Source organism: Asparagus officinalis, chromosome 7 (genome assembly GCF_001876935.1).
Source record: "Asparagus officinalis chromosome 7, Aspof.V1, whole genome shotgun sequence".
Classification (NCBI taxonomy): domain Eukaryota; kingdom Viridiplantae; phylum Streptophyta; class Magnoliopsida; order Asparagales; family Asparagaceae; genus Asparagus; species Asparagus officinalis.
In genome coordinates, this window is record NC_033800.1 from 12,254,089 (window position 1) to 12,264,117 (window position 10,029).

General features: G+C 38.4%; 1 pseudogene; it reads right to left on the minus strand.

Moving 5' to 3' along the window:
* LOC109848484 overlaps positions 1-8,961 on the minus strand; it is a 12,889-nt pseudogene extending 3,928 nt beyond the window's left edge.

Consider the following 10,029-nt stretch of genomic DNA (forward strand, 5'->3'; position numbering starts at 1 on the left):
GAATTCTAATAGAACTCGAAATTTTGATTTTGGCTCCTTTCCTTGTGACTTTCAGTTCGTGTATTATCATACAGAGAACATGTTTTCCCCCAAGAAAATGGTTGTTGCTAATAGATTTTCTTTAATTTGTTCCTATATGAAAGAAGTTTGGAATTTCATGCTTTCTTTATTATTTGTATGTAATTGTTTGTAATTTATGTTACCATCTAATCTGATGCCAGATCCGTACCCGTAGCCAAACTCTATGGACAAACATTGGACATAAATTAGGCTCCAAATTACAATTTTGAAGTGTCATTTGGATGTCTAGTTCAAAAACTAGTAATCTTCCAATTTATAATCCACATAATAAAAGAAACATAGAAATATTATAGGAATTTTAATTCTCGTCATCATTCTCATATAAATTATTAAGTCCGATAAATAATATGTGTATATAAAAATTTACATAGCCATACCCCATACTCTATCTTTTACAATTTTTTCGTGTCTCGTACTCATACTCGTCCCAGTATCTGTACTCATGCAACATAGATTAAACAAAAGTATCATAGATTTGCATTATATTAACCATTTCTAGTTAGAACTTGTTAGAATATAAACTTATAACCTCAACTCTCATCAAAACTTCAGGCTTAGTGTAGTGGTGGGGTCCACGAATAAAAAAAACAAACTAATAACATCTAATGAGTTGAAGTTCAGTTTTCAGTACATTAGAAGGACACTCAATCTAAAGAGCATGTTACAATATAAAATTACAACCCTCCTCAATCTTCATCATTAACTTCGGCTTGGCATATTAGCAGGGTCTTTTGACAAAACTTATTGTGAAGAATTTTGGTGTAGTGGCAAACATGTTTTAGGCTCTCGAACCTAAGGCACCAGATTAGTGTGGCTTTTTATGGATTGGGAGGAAGCAGACGATACAATGTAGGAAAGGGAGACATGATAAAAGAAAGGAAGCTCATCCCCCATTTCATAACCAAGCCAGACTTTGAGCCCACCTACTATAATTGTGGGGTTGTTTGGTATGTTACAGTTACAGATGCAACAAATATTACATGTACAAAATGTTGCATGCAACATTTTTTGGAGCAAATTTTCCTTAAATCCATCATTTAAATAATTACACTTTTATTATTACAATGTAATTCGATCAGAACATGTCAGGTTTACTGTTTACAATAGCCAAAGGAAGCAGTTATTGTGAGATGTGCAAGTATTATATATACTAAGTTGAACAATTTCATGTATAGATTTGGTTTGCATGAATCTAAGGAAACACTTAGAATCAATGAATCATTGGCCTATTATACACCTAAAGAGACTATATGGCATTCACTTAGGTAAGATAAATATCACGTGGTATATTAGATCAGGATGTATGCCAAGAAAGATGCAAATTGCCACATTCTTGAGATGCTTTTGGCCCGTCCCCAAAAAAAGAGCTGATCATGGAACAAAGAGGAGAGCACAAATCAGAGTCTCTATAAGACTATAACGCATTAACTGCTAAGAAAAGGGTCAAATTACTAGTCAATACTCTTACCAAGCCTTGTTGATATGAAACTAACAAGAGAATTAGCGGTACAAGTCAATTTCTTGATGAAAGATGTTTCTGATTGCAATGAAAGAGTAGTTGAGATTGTAGATCCCATGGATCATCACCAAAATGTTGAAGGATAAAATAAAATGATGAAACTGACCAATGCACACTATCAGCAATGTGGGCATCAAATGACCAAAATCAGATGGTTTTACAAGCAAACACTCAGGTGCCGTTAGGCAAGGGCAATGTTTTAAATATCGGTTATCGGGAATTTACCGGACGACCAAAATTCTTATCGGATAGCGGAAATCGGGGATATATCGGGGATAAGTAGTATTTATCGGAGTGATATACTAGATGGTGTATATATATAATATAATAACTAAAAAATATAATCTAACCATGCTTAATGAAATATAAACATACCAAAATGTAAATCATCATGTTTAGAATCACTAACCAATTGTAGAAAGCAAAACTTGCATCTTGACCGCACGATGAAACCATTCGATTGCATAGCCTTACTTATCGGCCGATAATCCCGATAAAAAACCCTTACTTATCGGCCGATAAGTACCGATAACGCCGATAACTCCCCGATAACTTGCCAAAAACGATAACCGATAAAAAATCCAAGTTATCCTATCGGAGAGCTCCCAAATCCGATAACTCGGCCGATAATATCGGTTATCGGCCGATATTTAAAACAGTGGGCAAGGGAGTTAAGAGGGAAGGCCTATGGAGAATGATTAACTTGGTTAACCTATTGTGAGAGGTTAAAAATAAAGTAATTTCGTTTAGATTAGCTACTTAAGATGAACGGTTAAGTTATTTGTGTTTGACAAATAAAGAAGGGTTAAGTAGTTAAAACATCCTAATTTCTAAAAACATACTAACTTTAACCTCATTGAAAGTTAAGATTTTATTAATATTTCTTACACTAAGATAAATTCAACTAGAATTTGCATCATCTAAACTGATGAGAACAAGAATTGACAACCTTCCATTTTAGCATTTCCTTGTGTCCTCTTCCTCCAGTCGCCAAGCATTCCCTCGTCTTCCCCACGTCAACAATCAGTCAAACCCTCCTCTTCCCTGCAAACCACCAGATCCACACCCAGCTCGCCCCTGATCTTCACATCCGCACCATCAGCGCCATCATCTCCTCCCAAGCAGCCGCCCTACTCCCACCGTCACCAAGCCTCCTTTCCCAGCAACTATCGCTGTTTGACAAAATTTTCCACCAGAGCAATACTACCACTGCCACTGCCGCTTACCACAGATCATTACATCGCTATCGTCCAGTCGTCCTTACCGACGCCGTCACTCTAGTCGCTGCTCAGAATCGCCGCCACCGTCGTCGTTCAGATTCGTCGCCACGTCGTTATTAGTTCAGCACCATCGCACTCGTCGTCGTTCAGTTCACCGTTATCGTCGCACCACCTCTAGAGGTCTCTCACGTCGAGTCTGTTCAGACCGACGAAGGTTTCGCTCTATTTATTTTTCTGTTTATCTCAGTTGGTTAGTTATTTGCATGAGTATCTTGTCTCTAAACTATTATCATATATTCGCTGCTTAGATTAGTTTTTGTGAGTTGAGAGAAACTGAACATGTGACTGATGCAATTTTGATATTGATCTTAGAACTTGTGCAATGATAATTAATCCGGTAATTGAATTGTTTGATATTGGAATTGTTCATGATTATCGTTACAAGTCTTATTAAAATCCATTTGTCACATTAATCGTTTTAAGTTAATTTCCTACCGAAGATCATGAATTTTGGCGAAACAGTGTCTTATTCAATTTAAATCGCCGATTCTGATAGGCCTCATGTCCCGTTTCGCATCATTTTTGGTATCAGAGCATGGTTCTAGGTTAGGAATTTTTTAGATTAGTTTAATTGAGTTTTTTATTTGATTTATAAAAAAATTTACCATGCATTTCACTTAGCTGTTAGTGCATCACATTCATCTCATCTAGTTTTTAGTGCATGCCACTCGCACATGTCTACCAAATCGATTAGAAGAGTCAAGTGACTAGTGAGTCCAGTATGTCAGACAACACCGATCCCGAACTTCTTAATAAATTTGATGAACTAAAAAGACAAATAGGTGTTGTAGCCAAGAGCTTAACAAATTTTCAGAATGAAACCAACAAAAGGTTTGCTAGGCTCGAAGAAGCGCGTGCTACAACTCCGTCGCCACAAGGTCAAGGCTATAGATACCCACTACAAGGTCATGGTTACGTCATTTATCGAACCCCACCTTAATCAGTGTCTGATCCACCAACCTTTGACGGTAAGCTCGACCCACAAACTTTCTTGAATTAGCTGAAGAACATGGATCAACACTTTGACTGGTACGTCATGACGGAACCATGAAAAGTCAAATTTGTGGTAATGAAACTCACCGGACCAGCCTGCCAATAATGGTCCAAACTCGAAACGTTAAGGTATATTAGATGTGAGTTACCAATTTTAACTTGACAAGAAATGACCGACGAACTAAAAAAAGAATACCTTCCACCAGTTAAAATTAATAAACCGCCTATGACAGAATTAAAATCTATTTTTGAGGAAACCGTTAATCAGGCCGCAGATTTGATAGAAATTAACTCTGCGAAGGAATTCTAGGATAGTAGAATTGACAAACCATGCATTTTCATTTCTTCTGAAACTACCCCTCTGATCACGGAGTCCACTAATGTTATTCCTGAAGTTGTTCTTGAAATTGAAACTCCAATTCCTCCTAAACCAACTCTAGTGATTGAAAACGTTGTTGACGTTCTCCACGAAGTCCTCCATGACCAACACGTTCCTGAATTAGTTCCTAAAACAAATCACCCAGATATCTGTATGGAAGTTGAATACTCAATTGAGCTTAGTAAAACAACTGTCATATTAGATGTCAAACCCCAATGCATTGTCCCGATAGTCACTCACACATACACTGATTCATTTTGGGAATATATAGTGATTAGAGATATAAGTTTGAACACGAGTGTTTTCATTCTCTTTCATGTTAAACACAAAAACACTCCTCCGTCATACATTTGCTTGCATGTTCCTCACTATCACTGTTAGGACAGGAAAATTTTTATGCATTTTAACAAAGGAACACCTAATTATTCCATTTGATAGAGGACGTCATGCATGTTAGACACTTCGTTGAGTTTACATCTGCCTTTGATTACATTGTTCGAGTTTGCATTTCATACATAATCATTTGAGTTGACTCACACCAGTTTTTTATTTATTTGCATTGATCATATACTGGGGGTTCAGTGATCTAATTTGAATAAATACATTATTAACTGAAATAAATGATATGGAGTCAGAACATAATTTAAAACTGTTAATGCAGCTATTTTAGATGGTTTGGACTTGTCCAATACAGTTTATTTATAACTGTTTAAGATTTGACATGATATTTATAAACTTTTCCAACTCTTGAACTAATTAATGGTAAAATTTGTATTATCGATTTGGTCATAGTTCTATTCTCAATATTGATTGATTAAGCAGTTCACAAATGTTATTGGTAGTCCACTGATATAAACCTGATCCTAGCCTATTGTTACTGAGAGTTATTTCACTTTATTCCACTTTTATATATTCACCCATACAGCAGTGAATTTTGATAATATTTTAGATGGTGAATTTACAATACAATTTAGCTAATGTTTTGAGATGCAGGAAACTAACTGATGACAGATTAAGATGCAAGCAGAGTATATTGAAGATGACAAGTTTTTGTAATTAACTCAACGGAGTCGAGTTTTCTCCCACCCGGGGTGAATGATGAGAACAAGAATTGACAACCTTCCATTTTAGCTTAGTTTGAATTTTTGAAATTTGAATTGTTGTTTAATTTGGTAGTTAATAATTGTGAGAGATTTGAGAAATTTTTCTATTTTAGCTAGGATTTTAATTTTCAAAATTTGAAGTTTTAAATTTTTGAGTTTTGATCAAATTTAGTAGTTGAGTGATTTGAGGGAATTGAAATTTGTGATTTTCTCTTTATAAACATGGTTGTAATGATAAGAAAAGATCAATGAAAAAATAAATTATTAATTGAAAAATTGCATTAGCTAAAATTTGGTGTGAAGCTTTGGGTGTGAAACCTAGGCTTCGGGTGTGAAACCCTAGGTCGTTCCTTGTGTCCTCTTCCTCCAGTCGCCAAGCATTCCCTCATCTTCCCCACATCAACAATTAGTTAAACACTCATCTTCCCTGCAAACCACCAGATCCACACCCAGCTCGCCCCTGATCTCCACCTCCGCACCATCAACGCCATCATCTCCTCCCAAGCAGCCGCCCTACTCCCACCGTCACCGAGCCTCCTTTCCCAGCAACTATCGCCTTCATGTACACTAACTGTTTGACAAAATTCCCCACCAGAGCAATACTATCACTGTCACTGCCGCTTACCACAGATCATTACATCGCTATCGTCCAGTCGTCCTTGCCGAAGCCGTCACTCTAGTCGCTGCTCAGAATCGTCGCCACCGTCGTCGTTCAGATTCGTCGCCGCATCGTTATCAGTTCAGCACTATCGCACTCGTCGTCGTCATATCTCCGCCTCGTCGTCGTCGTTCAGTTCACCGTTGTCGTCGCACCACCTCTAGAGGTCTCTCACATCGAGTCTGTTCAGACCGACGAAGGTTTCGCTCTATTTATTTTTCTGTTTATCTCATTTGGTTAGTTATTTGCATGAGTATCTTGTCTCTAAACTATTATCATATATTCGCTGCTTAGATTAGTTTTTGTGAGTTGAGAGAAACTGAACATGTGACTGTTGCAATTTTGATATTGATCTTAGAACTTGTGCAATGATAATTAATCCGGTAATTGAATTGTTTGAGATTGGAATTGTTCATGATTATCGTTACAAGTCTTATTAAAATCCATTTGTCAAATTAATCGTTTTAAGTTAATTTCCTACCGAAGATCATGAATTTTGACGAAACGGTGTCTTATTCAATTTAAATCATTGATTCTGATAGACCCCATGTCCCGTTTCGCATGATAAACTTACTGCTATCATTTCTGTATTATTCAAATATATGATTGTTTATAAGGCTAATAAAAGTAGATTTGAATGCTAGCCCAAATATAATTTAGCCCAAATATAATTTAAAAAGAAAAAAAATTAGATTTACCTTTAGGAAAAAAATCACCATAAATTCTAGATTAATCCTCTGCAAATGTTGAATGCTAGCTACTATCATATTTATGTTCTGTTGAATAATTCAGTACATAAAATTATGTTTGCTACAAGAATCAAATAAGCTAAAAAATTGAAATTCATCAAAGGCTTCTAGAGTTTTCCTCATCTAGCTTACATAGCATCCATCAACAGCTTCTAGCAATTCACTTCCATCCTAATAATATATCACCCCATCAGGCTTTGCTTGGCAAGGGGTTAAGAGAAGGATTAAGGGGGTATAACTCACTCCTAAACCATCCAAATGGGTTAATTTAGTCAAAGGGTTAACAAACCCTTTACAATGGTTAACAAACCCTTTACAATGATTAAGGTTAGTTAACCCCTCATTTACAGGGGCTAACAGAGGAGGATTAAGAATTACTCCCTCTCGAAATAAGAAATAAAACTTTAAACTTTAGGATATTTATTGTAACAAGTCTCCTTAGCCCTTCTTTATTTGCCAAACACAAAAAACTTAACCCTTCATCTCGACTATAAAATCCGAACGGTAATAAATTATTTTTAACATCCCATGAAGATTTTAACTAAGTCAGTCCCTCCCCTTAAAACTTTTCGCTTAACCCCTTGCCAAACGGCACCTCAAAGTGTTTCTAGTCAAAGGACGAGTTTTAAAAAAACCTCAGCCTAAGTAGTTAGCTAGCAGCATACACTAAATAGTTATTTTCACTTCTCAAAACGACTCTTTCTGCCCCCGCGTGAGGAGGCTGAGTAAATTTACTCTGTCACCTCACGTGGAATATTTAGCCCATCACTAGACGGGCTAACTAAATGATATAACCCTCACGTGAGGGTTTGCTACCCACTCATGCTTTTTTGTTGTTTTGGGGCGCGTGGGGGTGTAACAAGGGGTTACACCCCCTTAACCTTCTCATCAACCCGTTGGAAACGGAGTCTCAAGGTGTAGGAAACGAAATAGAAATGAAAACAGATTCTATTACACGTTTCTCTATCGTACCCATATCAATATCATCATCAAATTATTAACTCTGGTTGTCGCTGAAGGTGTGTGTGTGTGGGGGGGGGGGGGTTAACAAGGGGTTACACCCCCTTAACCTCTCCATCAACCCGTTGGAAAACGGAGCCTCAAGGTGTAGGGGAAACGAAATAGAATTGAAAACAGATTCTATTACACGTTTTCTCTACGTACCCATATCAATATCATCATCAAATTATTAACTCTGGTTGTCGCTGAAACTATAAATCACAGTTCACAGACCTTTTAACTATAATTAACTAAGTTCAAGTTCATTTAAACAAAGTCTGAATAAATTAATAAGCTTCTAACTCAAGAAGTCATCGAAATCGGTAACATAATATTCAACAAATTAGTAACTTACGTGGTAACCGTTGATGGCCGGTACAGTCTGAGACTGAACTTGTTGTCAACATCTATTCTATCGACAAGAGGCCTAGCATAACCTGAAAACAAACATTTAACCATAAGAAACAAACAATCAAACAAGTAACCACTTCAAAAAAATTCAAACCTTCAAGGCCAGCAGTAAAGAGAACAAGATCAGCAAACTCGCTGATATTCTTCAAGAACTCCCTCAACCCCGGCCGCTCGAACACGGTCACGTGACTAACCCTAGGTTTCCCCTCAGCATCCTTCTCCACCGAGAAGCACTCTAGCTCGAAGCACTTGATCCCAGCCTCAATCGCATGGCTCTTCACAACCTCAGGGAGGCAAGAGGTCTCGTACGCACAAACCAAGGTCTCGTCCAAATCAAGCACAATCTACAACAATCCAGACAATTCAAGATCACGAACCCTAAATCTCATCGATTTCGATAAAGATCGGATCTTTCGCGTACCGTGAGCTTGGGGAAAGGATGATCGGAGAGCCGCGGCGGCGGCGCGAGCTCGTCGACGGGGAGCGGTTTGAAGGACGGAGACGGGAGTGGCGGAGGCCGACGAAGGAGAGGATTTGGGTTAGAGACGGGGTTCCCTTTAGGATCTGGACGAGGATTTGGAAAAGGAAGCCCATCCAGCTGAGGAGAGATCGCCATAGCTGTAGGGTTTTGGTGCTGCTAGGAATCGGAGAGTAGATCTCAGCCGTCGATGTTGCTGCTGACGTCAGCTCCGCCATCGCAGAGGACGAAGGGAGAAGAGAATGAGATGCCGATGGGGGGAAAGCGAGAAGAGAGAGTGTTGCGAGTGAAGCGTGGTCGCTTCACCCGGTGGGACCCACGTCTTGGTCGCGTGTCGCTTGGGAGTTTTCATTATTTCATGAATTTCCTATTTTCTTATTCGACAGTTGATATTAACTTTATTTATTTATTTATTAGAATCCTACAAATCTTGAAAGCTCGTTGAAATATGATGGGCTTATTTTTGGTGTCGTGTGTTAATACTAACATAAAACATGCATGTGCGTGTAGTTAAATTTAGGCTAAATATCAGAAAATCCTCTTTTAACTTTAGGACTCGGAGAACTTTTATTGATGATTAAGATCACATAGTCAATCAGATCCGGGAGAGGATCGGTTTCCTCCGGCTCTCGCTTAGAGTGAGGCAGATGAGATTGATGAAGGGGGCCGCCTCCTTTCTAGACTTCACTCCTGGTTCTTGAATTGGGGTATCCGATCATGCTGCACGGGCAAAGAAGAAATCGTAAGAGGACGGGGACCAGTTCCCCCATGAATCCTCCGACGATCAGCTCAGATTAAGAGCTTGAGTGGGGAAGGGGAAGGTCAAGGAAAAAACTCATGTGGTTCTTGTATACAATGTGTCCTCCAGAGGGGTTAGATTGCTAGAACTCTTGAGAGCTAGCTTGTCAGCCCCACTTAAGTTAGGGTCATACATGTAAATATCAAGAGGTGGATGGGCAGGTTGGTCATGTTTTGCTATGCACAGGCGGTCTCAATGTGTGGGTTGGATGCTGAGTCACCCATTTGCTTGAAAGGTGTCGGCTGGCGACTGAAAGAAAAGTCACTTCGGCTTGGGAGATAAGCTCTCCGCATTTTCCTGGAAGTAATTGGTCGTTACAGTGTGCAGGCTGGACTGTTGAGTCAGCCTTTAGTTTACAGATGTCACCTGGTGGTTGGGTGAGAATGAAATTACTCTAGAGGGGGATGAATTGGGTATTTGCTAATCTAATCTGATATTAATGCCAATTTAAAACTAATTAATAATTATCCTAGCAATGAGATGTATAATGAGACATGAGCAAGGATATGCAATTTAAACTAAATGCGATATAAACATGAGACAATGGCGATATAGAATAGAATGAACAATGAGTGCAAAT